This window comes from Neolamprologus multifasciatus, chromosome 3 (genome assembly GCF_963576455.1).
Source record: "Neolamprologus multifasciatus chromosome 3, fNeoMul1.2, whole genome shotgun sequence".
Taxonomy (NCBI): domain Eukaryota; kingdom Metazoa; phylum Chordata; class Actinopteri; order Cichliformes; family Cichlidae; genus Neolamprologus; species Neolamprologus multifasciatus.
In genome coordinates this window covers 43,203,090-43,213,954 of record NC_140441.1, presented here as the reverse complement: position 1 = coordinate 43,213,954, position 10,865 = coordinate 43,203,090, and the positions used below count along the sequence as shown (strand labels likewise).

At 40.8% G+C, this 10,865-nt stretch overlaps 1 protein-coding gene and 3 long non-coding RNA genes across 4 annotated transcripts in view; 1 reads left to right on the top strand and 3 right to left on the bottom strand.

Annotated features, from left to right (window-relative positions):
- The window catches only part of nrxn2b (neurexin 2b), a 728,828-nt gene that overhangs the window by 157,258 nt on the left and 560,705 nt on the right, over window positions 1-10,865 (bottom strand).
- The window catches only part of LOC146523309 (uncharacterized), a 431,764-nt gene that overhangs the window by 337,035 nt on the left and 83,864 nt on the right, over window positions 1-10,865 (top strand). The window lies entirely within an intron of this gene.
- The window catches only part of LOC146523310 (uncharacterized), an 86,164-nt gene that overhangs the window by 19,868 nt on the left and 55,431 nt on the right, over window positions 1-10,865 (bottom strand). The gene's annotated exons all lie outside the window — the stretch shown is intronic.
- LOC146523312 (uncharacterized) overlaps window positions 3-10,865 on the bottom strand; it is a 29,644-nt gene continuing 18,781 nt past the window's right edge. Inside the window, exons 2-3 of the long non-coding RNA XR_014871247.1 lie at window positions 7,688-10,823; window positions 3-7,613 (exon numbers count right to left, since the gene is read on the bottom strand). This is a non-coding gene — a long non-coding RNA (uncharacterized LOC146523312). The remainder of the gene's footprint in view (window positions 7,614-7,687; window positions 10,824-10,865) is intronic.

Sequence of the window (10,865 nt, the reverse complement as noted above, 5' to 3'; positions counted from 1 at the left end):
TTGGTTGTTTTCAAGGCATCGGTGGGAGGAGGAGAGCATAAAGAGAGGGAGAGAGAAGGAGAAAGAGAGGAGCTGGTTAGTTCAAATGCACCTCAACGCGATTGTACATTAATCATGCGCTGATAAATTCATCACTCATTTATCATACTTAGCCACGGCTTTTCTATAGAGGATGTAATAAATGCCGTCCTTTAGACAAAGTCATTCATCCAGGACAAAAGAGAAATCCAAGGCAAAGATCAAGAGCAGGAAGTAGAATCCAGATTCACAAGATGTAATGTGAAAATTCGCACATCCTAAAATTTCCTTAAAAATTAGACTAAAACTCGGGACATGGAACATATCTACCATGTTTTCATGGCATACGGCCCCTGTGCATATATTTGATACCCAGGGTCTGCCCTATTTTGGCAATGGTGAAACAATGTAAGTATAAGCAGGGCACAGCCATATTTCTTTTAGTGTTTCTCCACATTTCAGATTGGATCGAAACATACAGTCAGCATGTGGTGATGCATAAACATTATCTCACTGTGATGTCAAAAAAGACGCTTTCCGGGTGCAATCACAGTGAATGTGAGATGCAGTGAGGTACGACTCTGTCCCAGTTTTTGTGCAAACATACATAAAACCTTGAATTCTGAAGTGAGACATTCCTTTATTTAGAAGAAGGCAAAAAGAAAAGAAAAAGGGAAAAAAGAACTAGAAGTGTTTGGAAACAACAGCAAGGCCTGCTATAAATACTGCCATCTGGAAGGAGAAGAATATGCAAGTGCCTATCGAGCTACATAACAAAAGGCTAGTCTGCAAGACCGTTAAAAGGCATTTTGATTCTGCTGAAGTCGTGTTTTTTTTCCATCTCTTCGCTTTTCCCTATCTAGGTCACCAAGGAAGATACTGAAAGGAAGGCAGGAGAGAAAAAGACAGAAAAAGGCTAGGAAGTGGTGGTGTGGACAGTGTGTGTGTGTGTCTTTGTTCTCGAGGCTGTTGAACGCTTCTCATTTTCTCACTGATTGGTTGAAACGGTTCGCAGATGGAGCAAGGTAATGGGGGGAGAAGAGAGGGGCAGTTCTCCAAGAGGAAATTTGGCAGCCAGTGGATGTTATACTTCATTGTTTATTAGCAGCTATCTTAAAAATTTCCACATCAAACACAACGAGCAAAAACTGCTTTGTTGAGCGTTTTGGCCTCCTTTCAAGGGAGAGGACAGCCTTGTTGGGGGTGTTGACAAAGCTGGGGAAGCTGGGTGGTTGCGGTTTAGTGTTGACACATTTGTGTGTGTTTGTAAAAAGACGCGAGGCGAGCGAACTGAGAGTTTGGGGAGGTTGAGAGTGCGGGGTGGGAAGAGAGGAGGGGTAGGGACGAGAGTCGGAGAGAATGCCAGCTTTCAAACACATCTTCTGTCACAGACAGCGTGGAGGGGGAAACTATTCCATGTTGGACCCCCTTAATTAAAAACACCATCGCACATGCAATCATGCAAAAACCACACATTCGCACGCGACACCTGCTTTCCTCCCTCCGCCTGCGTTAATAGAATCAAGTCTGCGTGCTATCAGATACCTGCTATTTTCTCCTGCTAAATCCAATTTGCTGATATTTCCAGAATGCCTCTCTCTCTCTCTCCCTCCCACCGATTGCCTCTCTCCCTCTCCCTCTGGTCCGTCCTTCTTATCAGATTGCAAACAAACTGTCTGGCTGTGTGCGCCCTGCTTAGTAACATACTGGTATGAAGCTGGGACAGTGGGAGAGGGAGGTAAAATCAAGGGAGGAAGGGATGGAGTGTATCCTTCAGGATGCAAAGGCTGCAGATAAGTGTTTGCTGCTGTGGTGACACGCTATTAATACATACTCAATGTTGAGGGGGAGAGAAGCAGGGAATAGAAGTGGTGGTCGGATTTACCAGTAAACAGGCAAAAGAGAGAGCCTGGTATCAGATAGATAACAATAATAATAATAATAATAATAATCAGCTATCTAAATTATAATATCATCTGAATTCTGCTGCACATACCAGCAAAAAGCCATTATAGATTATAATATCACACGTGCCTTTTCCTCCCAACTTCTCCGTGCTAACTTATAATCCTGCCGAGATAATACAACTCTATGTCAGGAGAGGCCTCTGTGGTCTGCCAACACCCACAGGCTTCAGAATCATAGTGAAACCCCACCAAACAAAATGGCACCAGTGGGGCACAGCGTTTTCCATCTGTGTCATGCCAGGAGGGAACATGAGACCATAAGGGATGCTGAGATTGCTGCAGAGCCCCCGACCAATACTGGCATTTTAGATAGAAGGCAACAGGAGGAGATGGGTGGAGTGAAGTCCAAAAGTGCTGTTAGCATGCAAATCAGAATGCTGTTTAGTGTTCACAGTGAAAATCATGCTAAGTGTTGCCCCTGCTGTGTTGGCAACTGATTTTGCTTGTTCATTTAAAAAATAATAAATAGATTTCCTGAAGCAAATAGAGAAAAACTGTCATTTATACAACACATTTCCCCCCAAAGTAAGTCTAAAAACATTTGTAAATGACTAATTTGCTTTACCAAATATATTTCAAAGGACAGGTAATTGCATAAATTACTTTCACTGGCGTCCTATTTTATAATCCAGTGAGTGTGGGAACCTGTCGGTGGAGGCGCTGGAGATGCAGAGGCATGCTGCTCTGCTCTGGGAAACATTTTTTTTAATGTAGTTTCCACTCCAAATGTGCAAGTAGAGTGACTCTAAGCTATTATATGTGGTAATACATCGTGATGGTATCAACCCCGCTAGCAATTTCTAATATTGTCTATTATTGTCATTTTGGTGACAGAGGAGCCGCAGCAGGGTCAGTGAAACCGGCCGCCGGTCTACACAGCTTTAACTACTTTTGCTTGCTATGACCTACTAGAGCAGGGCTAGTTTTATGGGTGCTAAGTTGTTGTGGGAAAAGCCTGCATATTACACAATCGACTATGAGGAAAACTGCTACCCCAGGACCACGCATATTATATGCCTTTCTTGTGGGTCAGCGATAGTGCAGGTGTGCACTTGGTTGGCACAAGAGGCCAATAAAAGCTTGATGACATCTGCTACATTGTGTGCACGAGAACGCGTATGGGTGTGCAGAATCAAAGCCCTGTAGACGGTATTCATAGTATAAAAACATGATTTCTAATCAGCAGCCTAGTTGCCACCATTACTTTGAGATGGTATCCAAAAATATGTAATCTGTGCAAACACAGTATCTATAGTCGGTTTCCACCTCCAGTGTGCCAGCCGAGGTCACCAGCACCTCCCCAGATCACTGGTACCTTGCTAATGATGAGGAAATTGCCCAGCAGCTGTCTGTCTGTCGCCCCCTGACATTAAATTCTTAGTCTGCCATGCAGTTCACATGTGACATTTGGCGTGCGTTTCCATGAATATCCACATTCTACAGCAGCCATTAGCAACCCCCCCGCATCAGTGCCTTCCTTTAACATCTTTATTTCCACCCACTCCTCCAACCCCACCTCCCAGCGAACACTTCCACGTTAAATGTCAGTAGAAGCCTTCAGGGAGGTAATGGTGTTTTCATGCCAAAGACAGAATAACTGTATACCCATTACAGTACAGCAGTAAAATGGTGCAACCTCCTCCCACCGGGCTTTTGAAAATGCAATTAAATGCTGGGATGATAATAACAAACATAGAGGTAATCAGGTATCATCGCTAAGCTTTGCACAGTGATAGCTTTTGGGGTGGATCAGCCTGTAGTGAGCGTTTGAATATGCATCAGGACCTTTGCAAGCTGCCAGTTCACTGGAGTATAAACGAGATAGAAAATGTGGGGAAAGTGTCTTTTCCTCTGCATTGTGCAGTAGTTACAGGATACAGGTGTGGCATTTCTTTGTCCTGGAATTCATTTTGCCCATCATCTTGCCTCTCTTCTCCAATGTGTGCCCACAAAGTAAATACACAAACAAAATGAATGAAATAGTAACGTGGCTGACCTTCCTCAAAGAGATTATACTAAAATGAATCCACATACTTTGCTTATACATGCACAGGCGAGCAAAGGGACAAAGTGAAGGTCTCAGGAAGTGTGTCTGTGTATATATGAGGAAGACAGCTTGAGTAATGCAGTGAGTGTGTGTGTGTCTGTTCTGTAAGTCACTGAATTATTTACAATCTCAAACCCCTGACACTGCCTCTGCCACTGTACTTATTACGTTTTTTGAAAGCATCGAGCAAACAATCCTATTCTCTGGACTCCTTTTTTTTGTTTTTATAGTTTCTGCCTGCATTTCCTGTTTCCTTCTCTCTGAGAAATGGTTCTCTCATTTTCTCACATGAGTGTATATGGCGTATTGAATAGATAATAATGTCTTTTCCAAGACATGCCATGTCAGTCGAGTGGTTTTATTGCAAGTGATCGCAAACAGCCATATAAAGAGAACTGCATATCCCATATGCATCCAAGTGCATTCTCTTCTTATAATCAGATCTCTTGATGTTTATAGCACTAATCCAAAATACATGACAAAGAAGAGCAAATGCTGGTTGCAAACTTCCTTTGTGAGGACATGAAATCCATTCAGGTAATATACAACCTATTGTTAACATAAATGGGCACTGGTATAGCCTGACCTGTTGAACAGGTGACCCATTTGCCACAAGGCGATTGCAGAGGCCCAGGTTCAAATCTGCTAGCCCCCCTTGCCCAGGTCTCTCATTCCCAGCTTTCCTGTATCAATAAAGACTAAAAAGCTCCACCAGAAAAATATGTGTTGCTTCATTATGACATTAAGAGACTTACAATATCTTTTTTAGAATCATATTAAAAACAGCGATGTGAAGTGATTGACTGAGCCAATACAGGAATACAAAAATACGATTCAGTCATTTCGTCAATGCAGTAGCCTTCAATTATTTCAAAGTAGGCCTAGTTTTATTGATTTATTCTGTGAGCGCAGAACCATGATTGACTGTCATAATAGCAATTTTCATTTATTCATAAAGATATACACAGCTCATTGATTCACCGCTCATTGCCTGAAGCCTCTTTTCTTCTCCTACTCCACAGTTCTGCTTTGATTCACTGTGTGTCAAAACGTGTGATCAGGGGGACTTAATATGAAAAACCACCGGTAGAATGTAACTAGGTAATATTTACTCAGTACTAGAAGTACAAATATATTAAGAATGTATTTAAATATCTGTTACTTTGTTGCTACTTTTTTACTGTGATTTATTCTTAAACCATATTTACTCATTATTTTACTATGTACAATATTTATGTAAAATATATATTAAATAAAAAAGAATGACATAAGATTAGAGATGAAACTACCCAGGACCATATAGGGTAAATAAGCTCCAGCAGTAATTGGATTATCAATAATTCTGATCTAATAACACAGATGCTTCTGGCCTGGGCCATTTGGATGATAAAGCTCTGATGCTAGCACATCTATACCTTTACTAAAGAACAATTTGAATGCCAGATTTTGAAGGAATAAGTCAGAAAACGTGATCCTGATGATATTGGGTTCTCTGCACACAGCTGGAGTGTGTGATAACAACGTGTGGATGTTACTGATTTGCTTAATTATCTTTTATCTTTGTATAACTCTCGATCCACAATGAAATTCATTAAAACATTTTTTTTACCTCCTTTTCCACAAGTTCTGGAGACAAGCTATAAAACTGTGATTAAGTTGTCAAAGTGAAGACAGTAGACCGCTGGCTCTCAGCTGGTTATAACTCTGCTCTGCCCGCTACTGATCTCACCTGTTGACTATGCTGTCCAACACACAACTGTCCTGTCACATTGAATATACTTTTTTGTTGTTTTTTTTAGATTCCATGTTGTGAACCATATAACTCTTTATGAACTCCTGATGCGTCAGGTTATCACAGATGTCTAACATCATTCAAAGTTGGGTAAATTCTTAAAGATAACAGCAAACCATTAATCTTAACGCACATATTAACCTGACAACGTGTGTAACTTTCTCTAGTAAGGCAAATTTACATTTTTTAACAGAACAGCTGGTACTGTTAGATGTGTGGTAGCTTTGAAAGCAAACGCGAGACCAGCCTGTCTAAGGTGTAAACTGTAATTTAATGTATGATAATCAATGTTCTCACAGTAGAGCCATAGAGAGCCTTTACCTAAAATGTCCCCACAATGGAGGTTACAAGCTAGTTTTGCTACTGCTATGATGGTTTATCTTCCCACCCTCCCCTCAGTATCACAGTTGGCAAAAGGCAGAAACCTGGAATTGAGAGGAGGGGGGAGTGAGGGTGCAGTACAAAATGAGAGATGGAAAAGCAAAGGGCGACCGAGAGAGTCTCCGTGTTTCTCTTCCAGGCCTTTGATGTCCTGAGAGACTGAAGAGAGGAGAATAGATGAGTGGATGGAAAGGAGGAGAAGGACGGTGCTGTGGGGTAGGTGTGTGTCAAGGAGTTGAGGTGGTTTCATTTCTTGCCAGCGTGGCGTTTCTCTCCCAGCAAATTGGCTCCAGCGATTAAAAGTCAGTGAGGTGAGTGAAAGGAAAAAGGAAGCCGAGGAGCATGCGAGATCGGGTGGGAGATTTCCCAGCGCTCCTTTCACTCTTCCTCTCTCTCTTTTTCCTTTTTGATTTATTTCACCTTCCTAAGCATTTTTTTCCCCCAAATATAACATTATAACCTCTTCACCATTAGATTAAAAATAGCAGATCCTTCCCAATCAACTTTTGTTCACACATTTAAAACTAAACCTGCATTTAACAGCATCAGAGAAAGATGTGCTGTCAAAATCAGCCTATGTGATGACAACAGTCACAAGATGGCTCACATGTACATGAACACAAGGCTTTGCATATACACCCAGACACTCTTGTTTGACTATATAATATCTGTAATCACTTTTTGACCAGTGAAAACCAAAGTAATGTGGGATGTCACATTGCTGCAGTTCAGATCTTTTCTTTACGAAGCACGATTTAAGAATAGCTGAAGGTATATAATCTTAATTTTAGCACAAGTCTTTATATACAAGTGGTGACCTTTTACAAAGCCCTCACAATCTTCTGCTCATTAATCTTGAAATGTCAAATGAAGCAAACTTAAAGAAAATTACTGTGATTGGTTCATGTAATAAAAGCGACGAAACTATTTGCACTTCTAAAATGAAAAGACGGGAAAATGTAATTAAATAGGACTGAATTACCTTGCTTTAGAAGAAGGCTAGAAAATGTAGAAAATGTTAACAACTGAGGTTTCATATTTCCCCTTGTCTAAAAGCAACGGTAAGATTATTCTGGTGGCTAATCAGCTCCTGTAGCAGCAGTCCCAGGAGTAGAGGAGAGAGCCGTGGTTTCAGCACCATGGACAGCTCTGCTGGGCTGTTGCTGCTGTTGTTTGTTCACACTCGCTACGCCAAGCACAGGTCTGAACATGGATGAACACCACCACAGAGGATTCACCATGTCTCAGAGTGTTTCTGCACAGCAGCCTGGTGCAGAGAGATCCCTAGCATGAATGCTGTGTGGTGTTGTAGTATGCAGGAGACCCAGGGACAGAAAACATGGCTTTTCCATTAGAGGAAGTAGTAAAGTGCCAAATGTAAAAACCAAATGCACATATCGCCATCTATCTGGAGAAAAACACTGCACAAAATTATAGTAACCTATATAATACCCTAAATATAAAACAACAGTGATAGTTGACCAAATGTTAGAAAATGACTCTGAAAATGACTACATGTAATATTGTAAAAACACAATCTCGACATGAACAAGCCCCACATCACATATTTGACATGCTGGCAATGAGAGAGTTTGGTGCATCATTACTTGACTAAAAACATGACGTATTACTTAAAACACATAAGGTGCCCAACGTTAGCAACTTCAGCCATCAAGGCTGCTCTCCTTGAGGGTTGTTGTAACATGTTCATTGACATGAATGGCAAAAGAGGAAGTTGTATGAGGCTGAGTCAGGCACCAACCTCATGGACTTGAAAAAAAAGCAGATATTGGAGAATCAGGGTTCGACTGCGAACCTGAACCGATAAAAAGAAAAAGACAAAGTGCCAAAAAGTGCAATTCTTTCATTGGCCACTTAAAACTGGTGAGTCAATTCCTGTGTTAAAAAGCCATCTTGCTAATTTCCCTCTTAATACAGAGATGGCAGTCTGCTAGGTGTTACCTGAACTAGATCTCAAAATGTTTGCAGTGTTTCTTCCTTTTATAATATGGTCTGTTGAAATGTACAGCCTGTCCAAGGCATTTGCACTCCAGGTTAAATTCTAATAGCATGCTAATTAGCACGGGAATCAAGTATAGTTATCAGTGAGCTTGCATGTTTACAGTTTGTAGATGCAACTTGCTAAACAAGCCTGCTAACAAAGACTGATGGCATTAAGTCATAATTTAGCACTTTGGACTGTAGCCCAAATATGTCACTTTGACTGAGCACATCAGTCTTTACTGTAGGTTTAAATGCAACATTATATGTTGATATATCATTATGCATGTTAGGGGCTGCTGTTCTTAAGCGCCCTAAATGATGGTTAAACTGTGTGTTTTGGCCTCGTTTTGTTGTCTCCAGACCTCTGCCCATATTTCCACCAGCTTTTTCCTTTTCTTGCTTCGTTGGTGTGTGTGTGTGAGTCTCTTCTTCAGCCCATCTGTTTGTAACTCTGCACGTCTGTCTGCTTTACACCAGACTAAACACACACAGACACGCACACATACATTCAGCTTTTCATTAAATATACCAGTGACAGGATATGACAAGCTCTCCAGGCTTTTTAATTTAGCGCCGGTGTCCGCCCACCTCCTCAGAGAGCTGGTCTAAAACCTGTCACTGCCAAAAGTTGAGGGATGACAAGGTAATTAATAGTTTCACTACAATGCAGCCAACTCTTTTAGGAGCTGGACAGACAGGATGAGCGGAAAAACAAGGAAGCATGTGGAGAGAGGAGAGATTAGGAGGCAGGGATGAGCAAAAAATATTGACAGACAGAGCAGGAAGATGAACAGAAATAGTCTGGTAAACCAGACGGCCCCTCTTGACACTAATCACATGATGTAGAGGATGCAGATATAAACGTATCAATGCAAAAACAAACAAGCACAAATCAGATTCAAGTTTCATTGTTTCTCAGAGCTCTAAGCAGATCTGTCGGCCAGGACTCTGCAGCTGAAAGGCTGCCAAAAGATGAAAAATAGCTCTGGACATTTTATGAAGCCATTAATCAGCAGGGCAAGCACCCTCACAAATATTTAGGATCTCTAATTCAGACAGAGTTTGCCACTGTGTTTCATCCATCTCATGATGAAGCATCCTCCAGTGACGTATAGAGGTTATATATGCACATTCTTCAGGGTGAAGAGATCAGTGGCACTCAAGCTGTCTTCAAGGTCTTTGATAGATTGTTGATGCTGCTCATAAAGCCGGTTTGCAACTGAAAGTAATTCAGCATGGAAAGACCAGTGGAGTTTGATGGTCAGGTAGCCAACAATGAGGGAGCTAAAAAGCTATGGGAAGCAAAATAATTCAATTTAGGAAGCAAAAAAAAAGGAAATCACAAAGTTCTTCTCAAGAGATTTTAAAGCTCTCACATGATATAACAGCTTTTAATTTGGTTTCAAAGTTTCACATTATAGTGTTCAGAAACCTGAGACCGGAACATGTTATAGTACTATTACTGCAGTCTCCAGAAACTGCTGACCTTCTCCTCTTACAACCTACTGCCAAACCCTGATTTGTTCAAAAAAGATGAGAAATGTTGGGAACATCTTGCTCTGAGTGGATTCACTGTCACCATCTTCTCTCTCTCTCTATTTTTAAACTTTATCCAGTTAAAGGAAATTGGTTAATATTCTACATCAAAGTTTCCCTGGTGGTGAATGCTGAGGCAAAATTTACAGTGCGTAAATTAGACCACCTAGATGACTAATAAATTAGTGAAAGAAATCTCGCTTTACCAGGAGCAATTGGAGAGAAAAGTGGTAGGGGGTGGGGGTCATGTGATTACAATTTTCAAATAGATGTAAGGACTTTCCATTACACTGACAGCCTATGAGGGCTGTAACACACATCCACGTGTACATCTCCTCTCCGAATGTCACAACATCATTATCATGCAGTATTGATCCCAGCGAGAGTGATCCATTTGAATTCCAATCAGAATGTGACAGTTCTTTGGCTGCAGCACTGCCGCTGTTTTGGTCTTGGCAGTAAACACAACATTGTTAGTCTTTTCACGACCACAGATGGCCACAAGATGCTGGAAACTCCCTCTAAAACATCCACCAATTAGTACCTGGGCTCTGTGTATGTGTCGTCACACTGTGCTATTCAGCCCCAGGTACAAATATGTGTTTTCACTATAATACTATAATAATTTTTGAATCCTGAGTGATATATAGGGTTGTGAACGTGTTTTTCCCTCCTCTCCTGATTTCTTCTATATTTGCATCACGAATATGATTACATGACTCAAGTAAATACGAAATGCAGCTTTTAAATGATGGTTTTATTTATTAAGGGAAAGAGCTATTCAAATTTGGCCCTATGTGAAAAAAGTAACTGGCATTGAGTTTTTCACATCACCTTCCTTGTTTTAAATTCAGTCACGCTGGAGACTTTTCAAGGATGCTAAAGACCCACGTACATGCTACTAAAGAATTTCAGTAGGATTTAAGTATATTAAATGAAATCATCACTTAAAAAACTGTATTTACTACTTACTCGGGTCATCTTTTTTCTAATATTAAAATATGCAAATATGCAAATATGCAAAAAATATGCAAAAAAATAGTATCAAGAAATCAGGAAAGGGACAAAGGTTTGTAGGCTATACCTACACAAGAGTGTAGGTAATCAGGATTACCTGATT